The sequence below is a fragment of the Camellia sinensis genome, chromosome 2, assembly GCF_055761805.1.
Source record: "Camellia sinensis isolate YWXY chromosome 2, ASM5576180v1, whole genome shotgun sequence".
NCBI classification, from domain to species: domain Eukaryota; kingdom Viridiplantae; phylum Streptophyta; class Magnoliopsida; order Ericales; family Theaceae; genus Camellia; species Camellia sinensis.
Genome location: NC_138962.1, coordinates 172,816,013 through 172,839,422, shown reverse-complemented (window position 1 = coordinate 172,839,422; position 23,410 = coordinate 172,816,013). Strand labels below are relative to the sequence as shown.

Sequence of the window (23,410 nt, the reverse complement as noted above, 5' to 3'; positions counted from 1 at the left end):
ATGTTATTTTAATCAAGTATTTGTAATTCGGGGTACTGTGACACTCATCAATGTATCAGGTGTTACACAAAAACTAATGATAAGAGTGTTGAGTTGATCTTTTATTTTGAATCAGTTTATTACAATTGAGTTCTCCACGTGGTACCAAAAAAAAAAATGTCTTTTTTTTTTAATTGAATTGATTTATTACTTTGGACATGTAAGTTGTCATTGCTTCGGATATGTAAGTTGTCTTTTTCTTTTTCTTTTTTTCTTTTCTTTTTAAATACACTTTTTCCCCCTCTAATTGTCTTCTAATAAAATTCGTTTTTCTTTTATTTTCATAGGACGATGGAGATTTGCACCAAACTGTAATAGGGGCTCTCTTTACTCATCTTCTTATTTCATTGGGAAAATTACAAATCAGTGAGTTTTTAAATATTTTGTGAAATTATTACCTATTTATAATTTTTCTTATTTAATTTACTCTTCTTATTATACATTTTCTTTCAAGTATTGATACTAGCAACAATTGATGGCTATTGGATGACTTTAAACTCCTTTTAATTTGGCTATTTTGTAAAGCAGCAATTTCTATTCTAAAGTTGTCTATAGTTGATATAATTGATGATTTTCATTAATTTGACAAACCATGAGTTGAAGGAATTATTTTTTTTACAAAACTAAACTTCACCATTTAAGCGGTTTTTCATAAGCGGTTCTATTCTAGAGTTGATTTTTTCTTGATGATATGACGTATTTAGCCTTTTCAATTTACAGTTAATTGCAAAATTCACTGTTTTAGAATGACGATTTGTGTGTTTTGTTATATAGATTGTCGTGTGTTTTGTTGCAAAAAATTCAATATTGGGGCTCCCTCCATGATGTAGAGAGGTGTCAATGCTTTCTTCAGATTAGTTGCCAAATTATTTTCTAAAGATTACTATTTGTCAGGTTATGTTATTTATGTTATCTATATTTTGTTATTTGAATAAGATATTTTTGGTTCGGGGTACTATGTCACTCACCAGTGTATCAGGTGTTAGCCACAAACTAATGGTAAGAGTGCTGACTTGATCTTTTATCAGGTTACAAACTCGACAAATTTTAACGTGATACATACAAATTACAACTACATTTTGATCCTAATATTATTTACACCGTGCCTTTAGGCACGGGCATACACTAGCTTGCTTCGATGGGATGTAATAAGGTAATTTCAATCTCAAAGTATTTTGACATGTATATTTCCAACAAATGTACTAATCTATATTTTTTTTGTTTTCACAAATTACCAGATTGTTGTGCATATTCCTCATTGGGGATACATAAAAGTTAATACAAAGACTTTTTGGAAAGTAATGAGGATGAAGTTTGGGCAAACACATATTTGAAGACATGTTATTGACACATCTTTTGTAAAACATACATATTTTTGGTGTATGACAATATACTTTTTGGTGTATGACATGTTAGTGACACATCTTTTGTAAAGCATACATCTTTTGTAAAGCTTTAACCCACTTTTTGTAAAGTTTTAACCTACTCTTTTGGTGCATGACAATATAACTTTATTTCTGTTTTTTGTTCAGTGTTTACACTTTTTTTTTACTGCCTTTTATATTTTGATATGCAATATAACTTTAAATCTTATATGTTTGTTTCTTAATTTGCATTAAGATTAGGGGGAGTTGTTATTTTATTTGAGTTTTGTAGAGCGTGTAATACAAGCAAAATTGTTATAAGTTCTTTAAGAAGAAAAATATTTCAATATATTTTTTCAGTATCTTTATCAAAAAATGACACAAACTTTATAAATTTCAACATAATACGTATAAATTATAACTGCATTTTAATCTTAAAATTATTTACACCGTGCCTTTAGGCACGGGTATACGCTAGTATATATATATTATGTCGGGAACAAGCGGGCCAGGGCCGGGGCCGGGGCCAGGATTAGGCACTTGTCACCGTCCCCGGCCCGAAATTAATCGGGGATTAATTTTTAAATATCATTCCTATCTCGTCGGGGGTATTTTTCGGGGAAAAACCATTTGAATCGGGATTGGGGGATCGGGTCCTCGTCGGGCCGGTTTCAAATTGTCATCCCTAATCTTAACCAACCCAGTGATTATTTTCTTTTAAAAACATTAATTGTCGTTATCAATTGAACCAAATTGACACAAAATTTAAAATTAAAGATCAAAATTGAGTTAATTGAAATGATAGTGTCCTAAACGACACAAGAGGTAAAATGCAAAAATTATTGATGTAGATGTTACGATTTTGTCTAAATTTTGTCCAATTAATTACAATTGTTAGTTTTTTTCTTATTATTTTTATTTTTTGTATGAAAATTGTGTACACGAGTGGCACGTATCATGTTTTATAAACAAAATTATAAATTTATTTAACTTAGTGAGTTAATCTTAACCAACCCAGTGATTATTTTCTTTTAAAAACATTAATTGTCGTTATCAATTGAACCAAATTGACACAAAATTTAAAATTAAAGATCAAAATTGAGTTAATTGAAATGATAGTGTCCTAAACGACACAAGAGGTAAAATGCAAAAATTATTGATGTAATTTGTCATTTTATTTAAGGCTTGGCTTCTGTCCAGTCCTTAATCGGACTGGACCGTGCTGTTGGGCCCGTGGAGGCCCACCACGGGTCCCGTTTTGATAATCTGAACCGTTCAATGTGTAGAATTCGTCGAGTAGTATAAGTTTCTAAAAAATCACGTTAATTGGATATCAGTAGCTATGTGATCAAATCAGTTTTGTATAATAAAAAAAAATGGACGGTGAATTAATTAACGGTTGACAAAAATCTGATTTGATCACATAGCTACCGATATCCGATTAACGTGATTTTTTACAGGCTTATAGTACTCGACGAGTTCTACACATTGAACGGTTCAGATTATCAAACCGAGACCCATGGTGGGCCTTCACAAGCCCAACAGCATGGTTCAGTCCAATTAAGGACTAGACAGAAGCCAACGCCTTTTATTTATGCCCTTAAATAAATGTCAGGTGTGACACACGTGCCAATTTTCATTCAATGTCTTTTGTGGGTGAATATTTTCATTCAATGTCATTTATATCAAATAGACGAAATGGTTACATTATCATTTGACAGGAAGTGTAAAAAACTAACTATTATAAATAAGAGTAATGCCAGATTGACATGTTAGTGAAAGTATAGATATGCTAAATATAATTTACCATTTATCATCTTTGCTGCGAGTGATGATCCCTGCACACACTACACACACACACAAGAAAAAAAAAATTAATTAATTAATTAAAAATTAAAAATAAAAAATTATCATCACACTAAATTTAAAATATTAGTCATACACTTTATTTTTCTTTCCACTTTTTTTGTTTTAGTATATTTTCCCTTTGTGTTTCACTTCATCTCATTTATGTCTCCTCTCTATGAAAAAAAAAAAAAGAAAAAAAAAAAAACAGGTTTTTCCAAATATGTATGGAGTTGACAAGCCGAGACTTTTCACATATTGGACCGTGAGTCTTTAATTATTTTAATTTTTTTCCAGTAATGTTTCTTTTAGAGTTAATCTTTTTTCTCCAGGGTAGTGTTAATATATATAAATACACGTGTTTAATGGTGAAATTGGTTAATGTTAAATGACAGAGAGATGCATATCAAACCACAGGGTGCTACAACCTGCACTGCTCAGGCTTTATTCAAACCAGCAATAAAATTGCATTGGGGGCCAGCATCTACCCTATTTCTGCTTATGATGCTTCCCAATATGAATGCAACTTACTAGTTTGGAAGGTAACATTTTATACATTAAGACAATGGACTTCAACATTACCTACTTCTTTTTTAGGATAAATTAGTTGGATTTAATTTTCATCAAATCCTATTAAAAATAAGTTTTAGCACAATTATCACTAAAAATAATTTTTTATGATAATTTTTTACGTATGTTGCTAAAAATTGACAATTAATGACTTTTTTTAATTACGATTTTTAAAAATTGTAGCTAAAACTTACAATTAGTGACGTTTTCTATGGTAAATTTTTCAAATTGTCACTGAAAATTGAAAATTAGTGACGTTTTTTGTAATGATTTTTTTAAACTGTTGTTAAAACTTATAATTAATGACATTTTTGTGACAATTTTCATACTGTCGCTAAAAATTAACAATTAGTAACGTTTTTTTAATAATGTATGATAAAAAATACCATTAATTATCCTAAGACCTATTAAATAATAAATCTACTTAATAAGACCTATACGTAAGTTTTCTTTTTTTAATTGTTTAAATATTTAAAGTACTCTTGTATAAAATAGAGTAAAAAAAAATATTCTAATATTGCTACACTCTAATGGTAGTTAAATTTTAAAATAGTAGATTATAGAAAGATTACCACCGGGGGTGGTGGCCTAGTGGGGAAGGCATCCATCTCCACATGGTGTGACCCAGGTTCGATTCCTAGGAGGGGCAAATTCCATTATTTCGCAGTTGGCTCTCTTCAGAGATTTCGCCTCTATTCCCCTCGAAACTTGGTTGAGCTCTATTGGTGCCTCGGTGGTGGATTGTGATGTGTGGTTGAGATCTATTGATGCATCGATGGTTTGTGATGTGTGGTTGAGATCTATTGATGCCTCGATGGTGGGTCCCTTCCTTTGAGTTAGGTTAAATCAGATTGACAATTAGTTATCCTGAAACCTGAATCCACGGATGTAGTGATAACACCTGAAAATATTTTTTTTAGTTAGGAAAAACAAAAAAAAAAAGATTATAGAAAGACTCAGAGAATCTTTGACATCACATATGCTCATACCTTAATGATTTTTTTTTTTTTTAACTTATGTTTTATTTTTTACTTTTACTTTCAGGAGGGAATGTTTAAAGTGGTATTATATGAAAATTAAACAAGTCTGGTCACTTGTGTATGAAGCATAGCGATGAGTGCGTTGATATGGTAAATTTAACAACAACAAAAAAAAAGAGTAGCGACTTAGTATGTTTGTAAAAAAAATATTTATTTTTAATTCGAAGTAATACAAAAATTAATTAAATGGTTTAATTTGCTAATACCTAACCTACAATTAATATTTAATGCCTCGGGAAACATTATGGTGCACATCCTTTGGTAACTAAAAAGAAAAATGAAATAACTTCAATTTTCTGAGTCATAACTAAAAAAAAAAAAATGTCATAACTAAAAACAATATGAGACGTAATTAAAGAACTCATGGATCATAACTAAAAAAGAAAATTGGTCATAACTAAAGAAAAAAATAACATAACTAGGAGTGTATATGGTATACCCTTTTTAAATGGTGTATATTAGAATTTTTCCAAAAGTAAAAGTATAAATTAAAATTAAATGTCATTATATTAAATAATTTACAAACCATAGTTTAATTTTAAAATCATGCTAAGCATTAATTTAAAAATAAAAAAGAAATCTAATAAAAAGAATTTTATTTTTAGAATAGAAGAAAATATTATTTTGATTGAGGTACGGTATGACATGGGTATATACTAAGTACGTCTATGTACATCAAAAATTAAGAAAAAAAAATTGAGTACATGTTTTCTGTATCCGGTACGTATGCAAAAATACCATACTAAGTACCATACGCTGATAAGTACCTAGTACGGATACAATATATATGTCGAAATATTCATATTTCATAGTTTGTGTTGCCTCTAGCATCCAGTGTTATTAAATTTAAAATACAATTAGGAGCTACATAAAGAAAATAAAATCGCCATGTTGCATATGTTGGCCGTCATATTTGTTCATTATTTGTGTTAAAATATGTTAGTAGTCTATGTTAGTATTGCTAGTGTTATCATTATGTTTAGTACAGCATTATGTTAGCTTTAATAATTATCCTTGCTTTATGCTTTCGGTGCCTCAATTGGCACCCAATGTTGGCTTTCTCCTCTCTATAAAGAGAGTGTAAATCTCTTTGTAAATACACAGAACAATACACAAATCAATCAATAATAATACATCAGTTATTTTTACATGGTATCAGAGCTATAAGATTTAGGCCTATACTCTTTTTTTTCCGGCGGGCAGCCGGCCGGCAACCTTGCCTTCGCTGCCCGCTGGAGTTTTTCCACACATACCAGAAACTCTGCTTTCTTTGTTTCCTCATCTTCATCGTCACTAATTTCTTTCTCTGTGGTCTTCTCTGTCCAGAGGTAGATTGGGTAGCTAATGACCATCAGAGTGCTTCTTCACAAGTTCCTTCAACTTGGACATACTCCCTGCATTGGAGTTGGCCGATGCATGTTCATCCCCATCAAAATCATCAACCATTGGAATCATCAACCATTGAATCCAACCTGTATTCATTTCTTTTTGTGGACTTCAATTTAGATCCACCATTCCAGTAAAGTTTGTAGACCAGTAACTCTATCGTCTTCCGTCACCACAACGGCGAACACCGCGTGGAGTTCCTCCGCCGTGATCCGACCGTCGTGATCACTGTCGAAGAAATCGAAACGCCTCTCACGGCTCCGAGCCGGCGACTCGAACGCCGAGCTGATCGAGCTGAATTCCTCCAAGCTGATACGTCCATCCCCGTCCTTATCAACATCACTGAGCATCAACTTCAGTTACTTCTCCATCAGTAGGTAGCTTGTCCAGAGTGTTAATAGCCTTGCTGTCTTCTACAGCAAATGGAGGAATCAAGTGAAACCCAACAACAGAGCTAGAATCATCCCTCCTCGACTCCCATTACACCGAGCTCGCCGAGCTCGTTGAACAGGCCCTCCTCTTACCAACCCTCGAAGCCACAGTAAACACCCACAACATCACCATCTCTCGCACGCAGATATTTTTGCCCCATTCGGATCGGTGAAGTTTCCTAGATCAAAATGGAGTATGAAGACCAGGTTCAACATGTTCCAAACCCGAAATATGACTGCCTCCTCTTTGATGTCGATGATACTCTTTATCCCCTAAAATCTGGTCTGTCGGCAGAATGCACCAAGAACATCATAGAATATATGATTAACAAGCTCGGCATGGAGGATAAAGCCCCCGAAATGTGCGTTCAACTGTACAAAGATTCCATGTTTTCTCTCTCTCTCTCTCCCTTTAAACCCTCTCTTTTCCTTTCTTTTTTTTTTTTTTTAATATTTCCCTCCACTAGCCAACATGCACCTGCATAAAGGCACCCCTCTTTCTTTTTCTTTTAATTTTTCCCTCCACTAGCCAACATGCACCATAAAGACACCCCTTTTCTTTCTTTTTTTTATTCTTCCAACGACACCACGTTCCCATGACAACTTTCCTTCCCCTTTTGCACCCCATTTTACCTTTCTTTATTTTATTTTATCTTCCATTTTACATTAAAAAAAAAAAATCCAAAACAACAAACAGACAAAGAAGACGAACTGCACCCTAAATTCATTTTATTCCTGTCAGGGGATCAATCCCGATCACAATTACAAAAAAAAAAAAAAAAAAAAAAAAAAAAAAAACCCACAACAACCCACACAAACACCCACCCACAGGCGGGATTTTTCTTCTCTACTCTGCAGCCGGTCTCTTCTTCTTGCCTCCGTCCTGGGTGGCCCTTGCCGGTGTTGCCTCCGTGTTTCCCACTCCACTAGGCATGATCACTACTCCCTGCTCCTCCACTGCAGCATATGGCGGCCCTCCAAATCGGAACATCACGGTGGCCTTCCGCTTCAGCTCCTTGTTTTCTGCCCTTAGCACGCTTATCTCTGCTCGCGCATCCTTATACATGCGTTGGAGCAGAGCCAGCTGGGAGTTTAACTGCTGCACCTCATTTGCCCTACTCTGCAGCCGGTTCGACAAGTTTGTCACCGCAGTCATGGTTTCTACACATGACTTCAGAGTATACTGATTGGCCTCAATATCAGTTTGCACCGCCATTTTTTGCTCCACCGACCGCATCGGAAAGTTCAACGGAGCAAAAACAGAGGTGTTTGGTTGAGGTTCACTGGCCACCACACCAGTTCTCTCTCTTGTTGACTCATTGAGGTCTGGAAAGAGAGTGAGCAGACTCCGGGACGACGAGGCCATTTTCTGGGCAACAGAGTATTACAGACTATCTCTCGCAACAGAGTGTTACAGACTCTCTCTCTCAGCACAACGAAGAGTTTTTTCAGAGAAATTCGCAGGTTTTTTGTCTCAGCCTCTGCCTCAGCCTCAGGTTTAGTCTTGGTTATATAGCCGAGGCAGCCACGCGCATCGCGCGCCTCTTGACGCTCGCCGACAACCTGGCACGCCTTTTCATGGCACGTCTTTTGATGAATCGGGCACGCCTTTTGATGGCACGCCTTTTGAGGGTGCGGGCACACCTTTTGAGGGCACGACTTTTGAGGGCTCGATATCTACATCCATGTATATCTTTTGGGCAGCCTATATACACACTCATATAGTGTCTTCTACACCGGTCAGCTTTATCAATCCTTTTGTTTCAACCTCAAATAGGTTTCTATCTTCCCACCTATTTGAGTTTGAGGGGGGGTTATACACAGTATCATGTATAAGTCGCTCATGGCGCACTCCCTAAGTCGCCCCCTTGGTGCACCACCACAACCTCTGCTCCAACGGTCCGACATGACCCCGTAAACTGTCTTCAACAACGGTCCGACATGACCCCGTAAACTGTCCTGCTACATCGGTCCGACATGACCCCGTAAACTGTCTTCTACAACGGTCCGACATGACCCCGTAAACTGTCTTCAACAACGGTCCGACATGACCCCGTAAACTGTCTGCTACAACGGTCCGACACGACCATACAGTGTCTCCTATTCCATTTTTAATTGTCAGTCTATTTTTCTGTTTTGTTACTCTCTCTCCAAACTCAAGTTGGTTAGTTTCTATCCTCCTTGAGTTTGCGGGGGGCTGTTAAAATATGTTAGTAGTCTATGTTAGTATTGCTAGTGTTATCATTATGTTTAGTACAACATTATGTTAGCTTTAATAATTATCCTTGCTTTATGCTTTCGGTGCCTCAATTGGCACCCAATGTTGGCTTTCTCCTCTCTATAAAGAGAGTGTAAATCTCTTTGTAAATACACAGAACAATACACAAATCAATCAATAATAATACATCAGTTATTTTTACAATTTGCTTCTAATTAGTAGTGTTTAATTTGGTTAACCTTAACTTCCTCATGTGGAATACGCAATTAAGGATATTGTTGATGAGTCTATGATGAGGATTATTGTTGTTATTTAGAAGGTCCACAATGAGACTAGCAATCACTTTTAATTCGATGCTGCTCAAGTTAAGGTTGACTGTCATGACAAGCCCATCTTGTAAGGCCCAAAATTCAACATGTTTACTAATGGAAGGACCAATGCATCTGAAAACCCATCAACACCAAAATCCATTAGGCTGTGTTTAGTTGGAACAATTGAGAGCGAATTTGAAACTGGAACTAGTTGACCAAGCACCACTAGCCCAACTCGGATTTCCCTTTGCAGCCTAATCAATGTTAAGTTTGAGGTGCCTCAATGCTGGTTGGTTCTCAACGTACAAGCATGGTTTCCCTATGGCGGGGGAAGAAAAGAGGCTTCACCATAGAAAAGCACTCAAAAGGCTTTGGAAATAATGATAGAGGAGGGGAAGTTTCGGTATTTAGGGGTTGTTTGGGATGAGAGTTTGGAGTTAAAATAATCAATAAAGACACAATTGGCTATTTTAGCCAATAAGACAAAATGTTACATCTAAATCATAATCATTGCATTTTTTCTCTCACAACTATCAAATCAATTTTAAAAAAAGTCCATCATCATCCCAAATATAACTTTTTAAGTCATGTTAAAATAGTCAAATAGTCAAATAGTTATAAAAAGGCTATTTTAATTGCCAAAGTATTCTGTAACAAAAAATTTTGGTCATCACTTTAGTCGTCAATACCTATTCAACTTTTGTTTATATTTGGTATATACATATATCTTTATTGCATTTTCTTTCAAACATTACATATAATTAATATATTTTACAACTAATAAAGATAAATATATTTATTGATTTATAAATTTATCCTAAAATTTAAAAATAATTTAAATGAACGCATCTTAATTCTTATGTTGTTATTAAATATTTTTTAATATATTTATAAAATAATTATGACATTACGATTTGATTCTAGTTCGACCTAACGGTTGAACCGGTGACTTGTTCATCCGATTCCTTTCCTAATTCGCTTACTGGTCCGATTTTTAAAACATTGGTGAGCAGTGAAACACTAACTAGCAAATTTAGTCGCCAAAAGTATTAGTTGTTTCTTCTGACCAACCACTTGGTCGCCACATAATACAATAGATATGCTAACCATCAAAACGACGTCATTTTGATATTTAGGACAAAATTCATTAGTTGCTAAAATTATTTTGGTTCCTACTTTCTTTTTGTTTTATTTTATTTTTTTCACCTTCCCGCTTTTATTTTTCACGACCAATATTTCAAATTAGTCGCAGAACACAATATTTATGTGACTAAATCATATTTTAGTGGTGACAAATAAAAACTTTTGGCTACTATATTTTTTTTGGTCGGCAAATATCTATTTCCCTATAGCAGGTGTTAGTCAGCTATTTGTCCCAGTATGCATCCAACAAGCAAAATGATGTCATTTTGCTAACTGCGACTAAATTTCATTAGTAGCTACAAGTTTAACGTCTCTCGCCCATTTTTTCACCCTCTAGCATCTATTTTTTGGGACTAATATTTCAAATTAGTAGTGGAAAACAACGCGTCTGCGACTAAATTACGTTAGCTGGCAAAAGTATAAACTTTTGGTTACCAATTTTTTTTTAGTTGGCAAATGTGATATTATTGTGACTAAAATTTATTTAGTCGGCAAAAGTAGTCGGCGAAAGTATAATTTCTTATACAAAAATCAATTAAAATATTCACTTTCCAAACACTCTCAAAATCTTTGGTAGGTGGAGGGTTGGGTGTTGGGAGGGAAAGGGACCCGCCCCTCCATCTACCAAAGATTTTGAGAGTGTTTGGAAAGTGACTATTTTCATTAATTTTTTATTTTTTATTTTTTATACAAAATATATAAAAAATAGAAAGAGTGATTTAATTTGATATTTTGAATTTTTAACAATCTTAACTAAAAAGTCAACACCAAAGGGCCTTTCCTTTTATGTCTCTATCTTTGTTTACTATCATATACACAAGTATATATATTTAGTAGTAGTGGTGCACAAAATAACTGTAATAATTACATAAATTGTTGATTTTATTATTTTATTCTTCAAGTTAAGACAAATGGATTTTATTTTTTATTTTTTTTAAGACAATCAAAAAGTGATTTTTGTTGAAAAATTTTAAAAATTAAAAAAGCATTACATAATTTCAAAGAAGTGTCAATTCCAAACTGACTTATTCATTTTATAACTCCACTTTTTGAAATATTTTAGGATAAATTACGTATAGGTTCTAATAATTAAACTTAATTCCTATCAAATTTGTTGAAAATAAGTCCTATTACAATTGTCACTAAAACTAATTTTTTGTGACGTTTTTTTACACATGTCGCTAAAAATTAACAATTGGTGACTTTTTTTTTGTCTCAATTTTTTGTAAATTGTCGTTAAAATTTACAATTAGTGACGTTTTTCTATGATGAATTTTACAAACTGTCGTTGAAACGCTGCAGGAATTTTAACTTTTAGTGGCGTTTAAAAAACGCCGCTGTAAGTGTCAAAAACGCCGCCAATTCTTTTTGTGACGCTTAGCCCCGAACGCCGAGGACGCGGCCGTCGCTATAACTTTATGACGTTTTAAAAACGTCGTGATATTAAAAACGCCGCGAAATGTCCTACTAAACTCATGCTGACGTCACTGGCGACATTTAGCGACGTTTTTGGAAAAACGCCGTCATATCTTCTTGCATAAATTTGACCGTTAGTATGTAGGGTTTAAGAGGCGTTTGTAAAAACGCCGTCATATCCTCTCTCTTTTTTTTTGAAATTAGGCTAATTTTATTTGATTGAACTATAGATCATTCCAAATATAAATAACACCCAGCTCATTAACCCAAATTGTTTAATTCCATTTTATCCACATAATATAAACCATGTTACAATGCTTCCGCAAATTAACAGTTATTACAAGACAATTGAAGATCATTGTGCTGACATCCCAAAGGCCAAACATCTTGCCATTCGAATCAACACTGTTAGAACTGGAAGTGATCACAAAATTGTATATGACTAATGATTGGTAAATGAAAACAAAGCCAAGGTCACCACAACTCTCCATTTGAAGAAGGTATTTCTTATTCCCTGCTTGTACAACTGGGGGTACTTTTTGGAAAGGGAAGCACTGACATCCTGCCAAAGAACATATGTGATCATTCAGTCACATTTAGATTGGTTGCAAAAATAAATGACAAAAAAACGAAATGTGAAATAAAAATTGTGAAACACCCATAATCAACTTTATCCAAAAACAGTTTGACTTTGATATAAACTATATACTTAACATTGTGAAATGTGAAACACCCATAACCAACTTCATCAACCTAATATTCTAAGCAGCAATGGTGCATATATAGCATGCCATGTACCTATAAAAATTCTAGTAGAAAACTATGGTGTTTATAAACTTTTCATTGCTTTTGTTTATAAAAACACAAATAATGAAATAAAAATTTTGAAAAATGACACTAGACTATGTTAAGATGGATGGATTAGGTTTTTTTAAATCAGTATTGCCTAGTGATATTTTCTTGAGTGTGGGACCAACCAATGTAAGTAATACATTTCAAAGCATTGAACTGATTATGGGAAGAAAAGAATGAACCCCTGTTTTTGGCCCACCGGACAGCATATGACAAGCGAAAGCACGGTCAAATACAGATCTGAGAAAGAAAAAGGAATAGGAAGATCATGTTTTCTTCACAATATAATTGCACCACATCTACTATTTATTGTTACTCTTTTCTTTTATGCAGAATTGTTAAAATTTGCAAAATTGACCATTATTTTATTAGTATAGTATCATATATTTGTTTATTATCTTATATGAAACATTCAAAATCTAAAGTCAAAATAATTATATATATACACACCCACATATAAAACAACATGAATGTTCACAATATATTGGTTCAGGAAGACAATTTTAGATGGTTACGTAACAGGTTTCCGATACAGAAGACGGTACAGATAAATTCTGAACTGGAAATCTTATTTATTAAAATAAAAGCTAAACTTACTTACTTGACATGTTGAACTTTACCTCATCATCTTCACTTCTCAACCTCCCCGTCAATCGGGGCATAGAGATGTTGGACTCTAGGGAGCTTTCGAATTGCCTTCTTTGGTTCAACTAATACCCTGACACATACAGCCTACGAAGCAAAATAAAGTCAAAACATAGATGTTGTTCTGGAATTATTCGCGAGGGGTACAAGTGATTATAATTTAAATAGTGAAAATGCACTAGATTGGCAGTTAGATATTTGTCACAAGTACTATGAAAGACCAATGCCTTTCAGGTTTAATTTTTCGAAGGGGTGTTTGTTTCCTGAGAAATTGTTGGGGAATTGGTTGCCAACAGGGGAGAATGGTTTGTTGGGGATTGCTTGACAAATAACTCATAGTTGCAAGGTTTGTAGAAAAGGCTTGCCAACCAAGTCTCATTCCAGATTCGGCTAAACAGCACAATATATTTATATATAATAAACTACGGTTCAAAATATACATATTCTCCTTCTTTAGACTGTTAAAATTATTATCTTTGGTTGAAATATTCATATATATGATATATAATTATCCTTATATATGACATAATAAATATATAAAATTATATATTTTGTACGTGTCACCCGCTGTAGACACTCCATTTTTGACCGACCTTAAGACTCAGACATCACCGATTGAGCGCTCGGTGACGTTGCATATTGTGCTCGTTCAGAAGTTTCAGAGTCGCGGCCGTGAGCCCTGTCTCCGGACTTCCGAACCTTCTTTTGTGCCTTGCCTCGGTTTGCGAACCAGACTCGATTTTCTCTGTTTCTTTTCCTGAGGGGAGAGAGAGGTCCCGTAGACCATCTCTCAATGGCCGTGGGCTACGTTTTGTGGCCGTAGGCCTTTTTGCCCATTTCGGAGCCCGATTTCCGATTTTTCGGGACCGTTGGCTGTGTGCCTCGGTTCGGGACCGCCTAACCATCTCCGTTTGCTCTGGTTTTTGGCATACTTCTTATTTGCTCCCTTTTGAGGGACACTGAGGTCTGAGAGACCCACTTCGTGGTCGAATACCACTTTCGGTATTTAACAGGCAGTTTTCGGGGCCCCGAACTGTGCGTTTTGGCCCCCGAGCATTCGTTTTGCATCGATTTTCGTTCATTTTTGGCAGGTACCTCTGTTTCATCACCAGGAAGGCCGTAGAAGGGTGGGAGGCCAGCAATTGTTTCAACAACCAGTTATATTCCTCCGGCGCCCTCCGACGCCTGTTTTTTCTCACTTCCGAGCCAATGTTGAACAACCTTGAGCCATTTTCTTGAACTTTTAACCACATATTTGTGTTGTACACACATGGAAGGACACCAAAAAGTTGGTGGCCGGCCAGTAATTCCATCTGACCCTTTTGACCCCCCCTAAAAATGGCCCATTCTCTCTCCTGTTTTACAGTTGCCAATTTTAAACCACAGGGTTGTGTTGAGGGCACCTGGGAGGACACCTATTTGTGGTGGCCGGCCAGAAAATCTTCTTGACCTTTTTGACCCTTGGCCGGCCGGCCATGGGAGGTAGCCGGTCGGCCACCTGCAGCTTTGAAAGTTGGCCGGCCATGATTCTTGCAATATGTACTTTACAGCTGTATAGCTGTTGTCCCCCAAAAATATCTAGATCTGGGGGACAGCCTATGGGGAAAAGACTTGGTCCTTTTCCCCCACTCTTTCCCTCCATGCTCCCCCTCTTTTGTCCCCATTTTTGGCATGATTTATTAGCCTATTGTGCTTCCATTTTTGGACAATTTTCAGAACTGAAAAAAGTCTTATTTTGGCCTCCTCTTCATATTTCATTAAGGGTATTTCACTGTTTGAGGCATCCTTTATATACTTTGTGTTATATCTCTCTTTTTTGGCCATATCTTGCATGATATTTTTGGCTTGTAAGCATACTGTTTTGGGTCCGGCCATTAATTGTAAAAAGCATTATTTTTGGTCCCTCTTCAGTGTTGTAGAAGAGTCTTTCTCTTTTTGGGTTCTGCATCTACCACTTGCTCTTTTGTCCATCTTTTGGCCTATTTCTTGCATGAGAGTTTAGCTATACCTGTATTTGTTTTTAGGCTATTTTCAGAACTGTAAAAGATCATGTTTTGGGCCCCTCTTCAACTTTGTTAAAGGGCCCTAATCTGTTTGAGGACAGCAGCTGTGAGTTGCTTCTTTATCTCGTATTTAGGGCCATTTTTGCATGCTAGTTTTGCCCTATTTTTGTTTGCTGTTTGGCCCTGCTTTGAACTGTAAAAATGCTTATTTTGGGGCTGCCTTGCTTCTGTCTTTTCATTCCATGTGCCAATTATGCATGCTTTGTATAGCTGCAAGCCATTTCATGTACCTAGTTTTGCATTTCGGGAGAAATTCCATGCATCGGGTGTCATTTCGCCTTGTTTCGGGGCTGTTTTGCCCCTCATTTTGCTACTTATTTTTGCATATTTGCATATCATATTCCATGTCTTTTCCATGTCTCATTAGAGTGGCATTTCGGTGCCTGAGGGTCGGTTCTCGGTTTGCGTGCCCGCGTGCACGTATTTCGAGTTGTCTTGTTTTCATCTGATGGCCTCCTATGTGAGTGTGGCTGAGGCTCTCTCATGTTGGTGTAAGCCCATTATTGCATTGTGTATGCCATTTCATCCATAGCATTGTGTATGCTCGGTTGTATATTACCTCGTGTAGCGTGTATGCCATTCCATAACATTGTGTATGTTAGGATTGTATCTTAGTTGCATTTCATGCATGTCATGCATATTGCATCGCGTTCGGGATAGGAGTTAGCCCGGGCACGGGAAACGAGGTACGTTCCGTACTCCGAGTGACGAAACGTGTCTCAATTCCCCAGTCACCGACACTCCGGATCATCCATGATGGAGTTAGGTCTTGTTGTGTTTTCATGTGCATTCATTTCATATTAAATTATGCAATTCGACTCCTCGGCCATCATGCCTCGATATGCGTGATTGGTGGCACGAGGATCGAGGCATGCATATATTTGTGAAAATACATTGCTATGCCCCTTTCCTGCTCTCTGTTGCAGCAAAATGAAGAATCAGCAACTTTTCGGAGCTCGGCACGCTTTCCAAGAATAACTGCTAAACAGAGGCTAATTGGGGCATCCCAGTGGATTTCCGCGCAAGGCAGCCTAAATATACATCATTCATCAGAAGCAAGGCAGTCCTTGGCTTGCACGCCAGTTTTACAGCTTTCTTAGTTAATTTGTTAATTAATTAGGAATTTGTATATTATTTGGACTGTAATATTTGGACTGTACTATTCTTTTATTCGGGACTGTAATTATTTATTTGGGACTGTATATTTATTCGGACCCTCTGCGCGAGGGCATAACTGTAATAAGTGTGCGTGTGTGTGTTGTATGTCTTCCAACCCCACGTCTTTCTCCCTTTTATTTATCTGCTTATGATGGTTAGATTAGGGTATATTTCAATTAGCATACAGTATGATAGCATGTTTGCATTCATTCATCTGTTTTGCATGCACCGGGCTCGGCGCATCATACTAACTGCATTGTACTTTTAATTCCAAATTGAATACATGCTAGTTGTAGCATTTCATAAGCCATGTTTAGAATAGCCGAGCCTACTATAGTTTGCATTTTGCATGTGTTGCATTAGGCATTCCTGTATACTTAGGATCATGCATGATTTCTAATGTAGTCTCTGTTTTGACTTGGAGTACCCGGTGAGTTTTATGCTTTAGCATCCTTGCATGCGTGTGAGTGACTGCCATGAATAGCATGCTTGCCATGAGGCTATTTGCTTATGTGACATAACTGCCTGAATGCCTGTGGGTGAAGGTTGGGTTGTTTAGATTGGGACAATGCATCAAATGTTTGTTTTAAGCCCACCAGATAGTGGCAAAACCATCTTTTCTAAGCCCACCCGAGGGTGGCAAAACCTGCATTTTAAGCCTACTTGCGAGTAGCAAACCATCTTTCAAAAACAAACATGAAATGTTTTGTTCCAATTCAGGCGATCCAGTCTATACTTGTATGCTGTGCGCATCACATAGTAACCTAGGCTAATAACCGGAATAAGAACATACAATGTTTTCAAAAATAGATATCATGGTTAGTAGAGGCCGATCTTTGATCGGGCGAGCGGGGGTGCTCACGAAGTGACCTTCCCCAATCGTACCCAAGTTCCCGAGCCGAGGCAACTTTGGTGATGACGGACACGTGGCCTTAGGCAACGAGTCAGGGTTTCCTAAATTTCCCAAAATAAAATATTTAGGTGGCGACTCTGTATCTGGCAAAGCAGTCCATGTTTGGCACTTCTTTCAAAAATCTGTTTTCTCAAAATGATTTGCCGGATTTGGACTCTTTGGTTCAGATTTAGAACCGTGACAAATTTGAGAGTCCTGAGCTGTAGTGACCCCAAAATGAACGGAACGGGAGCTCACCCTCCCGGGAGCGTTCGGGGACGTCTACACCCACGTATCGTGTCCTACATTTTTTGAAAATATACGTGTTATCATGTCCGTGTCATGTCTACGCTTCTTAGAAATATGAGAATGAAAGCACTCACCGGATTCTTCAAGAAAGAGCCCAATCAGACATGAGAATGAAAGCAGAGTTTCTGCATGAGCAAACCGTAGTCTTGCCTTTTCATAACAGCCAGGAGCATGTTCTTCTACAGTAACAGAAGGTATAAATTATGAGCCAAACAGAAGATACCTTTATTTTTTTCCCTCAGCATTATCCATGAAGACTTCAATTAAAGTTTATAACACAATTAATTTTAGATAAGTTTTGAAATAAATGTCACAACGTGGGAATTAACTCCTAGTTTTGAAATACATGCCATAGCATTAATAGCAAATAACCATAAACACAGTGGAAAATAATATGACAATAATAAGATTCAAAGAATTAATAACCTTATGAGACATTTAATATGAATTGTTATAGTTTATGTAACCTTCTTTAGCCATACATGGACTGAACAACATCCTCAAGCAATGGCACTCCCATCTGGTAGTTTAATGCATTACCATAACCCTTTAATATGAACAGCTCCAAATCATCTGTCCACTCCAGCAAGACAACCTAAAAATGTTTATATTTGGCAAGTTAGCAAGTGTATAATGAGCAAGAAACAAAGCATGAACTGATAACATACATAATTTGCACTTATCAGTGAATAACATCTATAGGAACACAATGGATCCCATGATATGTAAGTACCAAAGCTACATACCTCAGATGGAGTGAACAGAGCACACGCTTGATCAGTTATATTCAATAAGGATGCTTCCTGCCAAATTGAAAATTTGAATGAACAATTACAAAGGAATTGCAATCAGATAGAATGTTTAGAATTCTCAGAGAAAGAAAATGAAAGAGAAGAAAGGAAAGGAAAGAAACAATCACCTGTTTGCACAAAAACCAGAGAGAAGATATATCTTGTCTTGTAAAATTCAGATGATAACGCCCCACTAATGCATGGGTAATTTCATCCAAGACAGGTTCCTTAAGCAACTCAGTTTCACCCATGACCTTCCAGGGCAATTTCAATTGCACACGTTAGTGTGCGCAAGGCTTCTAGTATATATATACACGAAAAATTTATGATATAGTTGGCAAAAGAAAGGAATTAAATGAAAAAGAGGAGAGGGAGAGGGAGAGGGACCTTGGTAACAGCATTGCAGACAAATTTGCAGCCAAGAACAATGTGATTGAGCAAGATTGTGAAGTCGCCGTGGGCTTCAGGGTGCTTCGACTGCTCATTAAGAACATGTCTAGTAATCGTCATTAGGTCTGTCCTCTGTGCTTCGCCTGCGTGATCCATTAATCATGCTTCATTACTGCATCTATGAACAGGTTCCAAAGAAAGGAAAGATCTATTCAACAAATGAAGGAAATGCCCAGTATTGGGATGAACCAACCACAAAGTAAATGTAGCTAAATTTGGCAATTGTCATCTTTCTATTACCTTTAAAAGGCTAATAAATTTTCTTATATTCATTTAATTTTAGGTATGTTGAAAATAGCAAGTTCCCTAAGGATGATTCATCACCAAAGTCCCTAAGATACATTGGAAGGTATACAGTTTTTTGGCATTACAAGTTTTATCGCCATGTCAGCATGTCAATCTTGTGTCACGTCTCCTTGTCTTTGTTACTTAGTTTCCCAACCTACATAATAGTCTTAAATGAATTCTATCATATGAGGAACTTTTTCTTCTTTTTCCTTTTCCTTTCACTATTTCTTTTTCTTTTTTTTTTCTTCTCATTCCCCCCCCCCCGAACCATATCAAACTAGTAAACTTTCCTCACTTTCTGGGACTCGTAAAGTTTTTAGTAAATTTCTCAACTTCATGCAGTATGGTAGCAGATGTTCACCGTACTCTGCTTTATGGAGGAATCTTCTTGTACCCGGCTGACAAGAAAAGCCCAAATGGGAAGTTGTGGTATGCCACCTTTAAGATTAACCAACTTGTTTTTGTTTCCATTTTTCAAAATTTTTTAAAACAAAAAACAGAAAAACAAAAGACATTACCAAATAGGCCCTATTTCCACATGAGAAGTTACGTTTTTGGTAGGATAAATTAGATTTTTACCGTCTCCGCAAACACAATTCTTTCAAGTGATCCTTTTGAGAAGGCAGTACACCTTGAATTGTGGCAAGCCTGCAAGAATGTTCAGTTATTATCTGATATGTTGCTACATAATGTCTTGAAAGCATTTAAATTAGCCTACAAAAGACATATCATTTGACCCAACTCCATAATGTCTTGAAAGCATTTAAATTAGCCTACATGTTTTTCTTAGGCTTCAAAAAATGGAGAAAAACTCCCTACTTAAGCACTCAAAAACTACGTAGGCATAGAAAACTGTTTATGTCAATGTGTTGAGTGTGAGTATTTTCTGAGACAAGTCAAGTAGCTAAGCTGTCCAAATTCTGAAAGCCAGATAGGAATGGAGTGATCTGATTTAGGAAAGTTCAAAATCAGGTGCAGTATTAACATCCCTAAATTTTCCTTTTATCTTCTTTAATCTCTTGGAACTTCTTTTTTGATGACGAGGAACCCCGACACCAATCTTCGATGAGACCTGAGGTAAAACCCCAAATATGTGCAACCACCTGCTACTCTAGGATCTTCTTTGCACTCACACAGGTTTGTCTGTTGTTGTTATGAGAATTTGGACCATGAATTAGAGTGTCTAAATGAGAAAAGACATTTAACACTCCCATAATTGTCGACTTTTTGATGCATGAAAAACAAATTATTATTTCCTTCAATTTTTAAAAAGAGACTCAAAATTCTCATTGAAGTGCTATAAAAACAATTTTAGGAGCTATTGATCAAGATAAAATCATGAGAACTCAAAAGCAACATCCAAAAGCTTCTTATTGAAGAAGAGGGGGAAAAAGGATTCCAAACAAACTGAAGAGATAGACACAATATTACCTTGACATGATTCTTGAAATAATGCCGAATTGATGGATCAAAGAAGAATGAATCATTCAAAGAGTTCAAACCTATACCTTCTTCCCATGCCCACTTGACATATTGAGTCTTCCCACCATATGCCTGCAAGTTATTAACTAAGCTAAGTAGCAGCCGAACTCCGTGTTGCCTGGCTTCCGCAATGACATGATCCAATGCCTGCCATACTCTTTTGTCATTAAAATGAAAAAAAGAAATTTGAGACAATAATAATAAATGATCATGCAACATGATGATATTAACCAAAGTAAAAGAATTCAAGTATTGGCAACAATTTGGCAATTTTATTTAATCTGGGATAAATTAAACAGATTCAACAATCCATGGGCCATTGGGCCATGTTCATGACTCGGTACAATTTAAGAAATACTTGAATGAATGAATGCTGAGATTTATTGTGTGATACGTCAACAAAGTTCAGTAAGTTTTGCGGATTTACAGGATTGATGGGTGAAACCAGAAAAAATGAAAAAAAAAAAAAAAAAAAACTAAAATTAAAAAAAAAACAAAAAAAGCAATGTGCCAACAAACCAAATTGTTCTCAACGATTTATCAAGAGGGCTACTAAATGGCCCCATCATATTAATTTGAAACCCCCACTTCTTTGGAACCCCATGACCAAAATTGATCCCCACCATTTTTTCCGAGAACACCCACCATAATCCCAATCTTACCCTTCTTTCTTAGACCTCCACCCCTACCATGTCCGTCCTCTGGCAGCCTCCTTTCCATAAGCCTCTCCCTGCCACTTCTCCACCTCCGACAGTCGCTTCCCAGCTACCCCCCTCTCTAAATGCCTCTACAATATTTGTTGAATTTATTGGGATGGTTGTTTAGCAGTATCTATATCTAAATCTTACTGATGCAGCACTACAATGGTAAGCCTGACAAACCAAGACAGTGCTATTGTACTCTTATATATGACTCGACCTGAATGTGTGGAAAATCATAAAGCAAGGAAAGAAGAGATAAATTCCGCAATGATTGAATGCAATGGGGATGGAATTTATAGAACTAATGTGATCAAAAACTCAAAATGTACATATTCAACTCCACGAGACATCCAAATCAAACACCAGTTTTGAGCTAGAGATAAACTACAGCCAAACTAATAGCATGTAAAAATACAGTCAAACGAAAGGACAATTTGTCGACATGAACAAACCGAGAAGAGAGAGAGAGAGAGTACCGATTAAAGTTCAGAAACAAAGTAGACTATTCGCCGCCATCGGAGCTTGAAATACGAGTAATCGAGGGTCAGAGTTCAGATCTGAGCTTCTGGAAATCACTGAATCTCTGTAAATGAGATGGTAGAGCTCGCTACCTCGCTGGTGCAGCTTCAAAATCGCTTCGGTGTAGCTTCGATCTGAATCTTCGATGGAGATTCGAAATCGCTTTGATCTGAATCTTTGATGGAGCTCAAAATCACTTCGATCTGAATCTTCGATGGAGCTCGAAATCGCTTCGATCTGAGTCTTCGATCTGAGTCTTGGAAATCACTGAGAGAGAGAGAGATGTGTGGCTTCAATCTTCAAAATCTTGAGAGATGTGTGGCTTCAATCTTCGATCTGAATTTATAGAACTAACCATTTTGAAGATGGTTTGTAAGAATACGCTTCGATCTGAATGTTGAGAGAGATAGATCTGAATCTTCGTTTTGTGTAATATAAAATAAAGTTTCACAAAACGAGGCGCATGCGGCTACCGCATTTGGAGGCGTTTCCTATTATAAAACGGTGTCGTTTTGTGTAATAGAATATGCGGCGTTTATAAAACGCCGTTAAATGTTAATAACAGTGACGTTTAAAAAAACGTCGTTAAAAAAACGCCACCATAACCCTTTTTTCCTGTAGTGAAAGTTGAAAATCAATGACCGTTTTTTGTGATGATTTTTTTAAACTGTCGCTAAAATTTATAATTAGTGACAATTTTTGTGACAATTTTTAAATTGTCGCTGAAAATTAACAATTAATGATATTTTTTAATAGTGTATGATGAAAAATGTCATTAATTATCATATGACCTATTGGACAATAAGTCCACATAATATAACCTACACGTAAAGTCTCCTAATATTTTATCAGACTCTATTTTTTTTTCTCTCTTGAACATCGTTTTGATTTTGTTAATAATGGGTGTTGTAATTTGCTAGGACACAAGCAGCGATGACTGGTGGTTGCAATATGGGAATGAGATAGTGGGTTACTGGCCAACCTCCTTGTTTTCATACCTTGCTGACAGTGCTTCACAGATTCAGTGGGGAGGAGAGGTGCTAAACCATGCGTCAGGTGGGCAATACACCATCACCCAAATGGGGAGTGGTCATTTCCCTGAAGAAGGGTTTGGAAAAGCTAGTTTCATCAAGAACATCCAGATAGTAGATGGTTCCAACAATCTAATAGCTCCTATAGGTGTTGACACTTTAGCTGAGCAATCCAATTGCTACAATGTTCAAATGGGCAATGATGGTGATTGGGGCAACCACATTTACTATGGTGGACCTGGTAGAAACCCTAGTTGCCCATGACCAAAGTGGAAAAAATGAAGAAGGAAACTAGAATAGTATAAAGAGTAATTATAGTGACTAATTTGAATATCATATTTGGGAAACATATGAGTTGATGTTTTATTTGACATTCATCACATGTCCCTTGATTTGATAAGCTCTACTTATGTTGCAACTGATATTTAAATAGAATAGAATTGCAACTAATATAATGCCGTGTAAA

The 23,410-nt window shown here is 36.3% G+C and overlaps 1 pseudogene; it reads left to right on the top strand.

The window, feature by feature from the left end:
• The window catches only part of LOC145819247 (protein neprosin-like), a 137,848-nt pseudogene extending 114,640 nt beyond the window's left edge, over positions 1–23,208 (top strand).
• Positions 23,209–23,410: the final 202 nt, after the last annotated feature.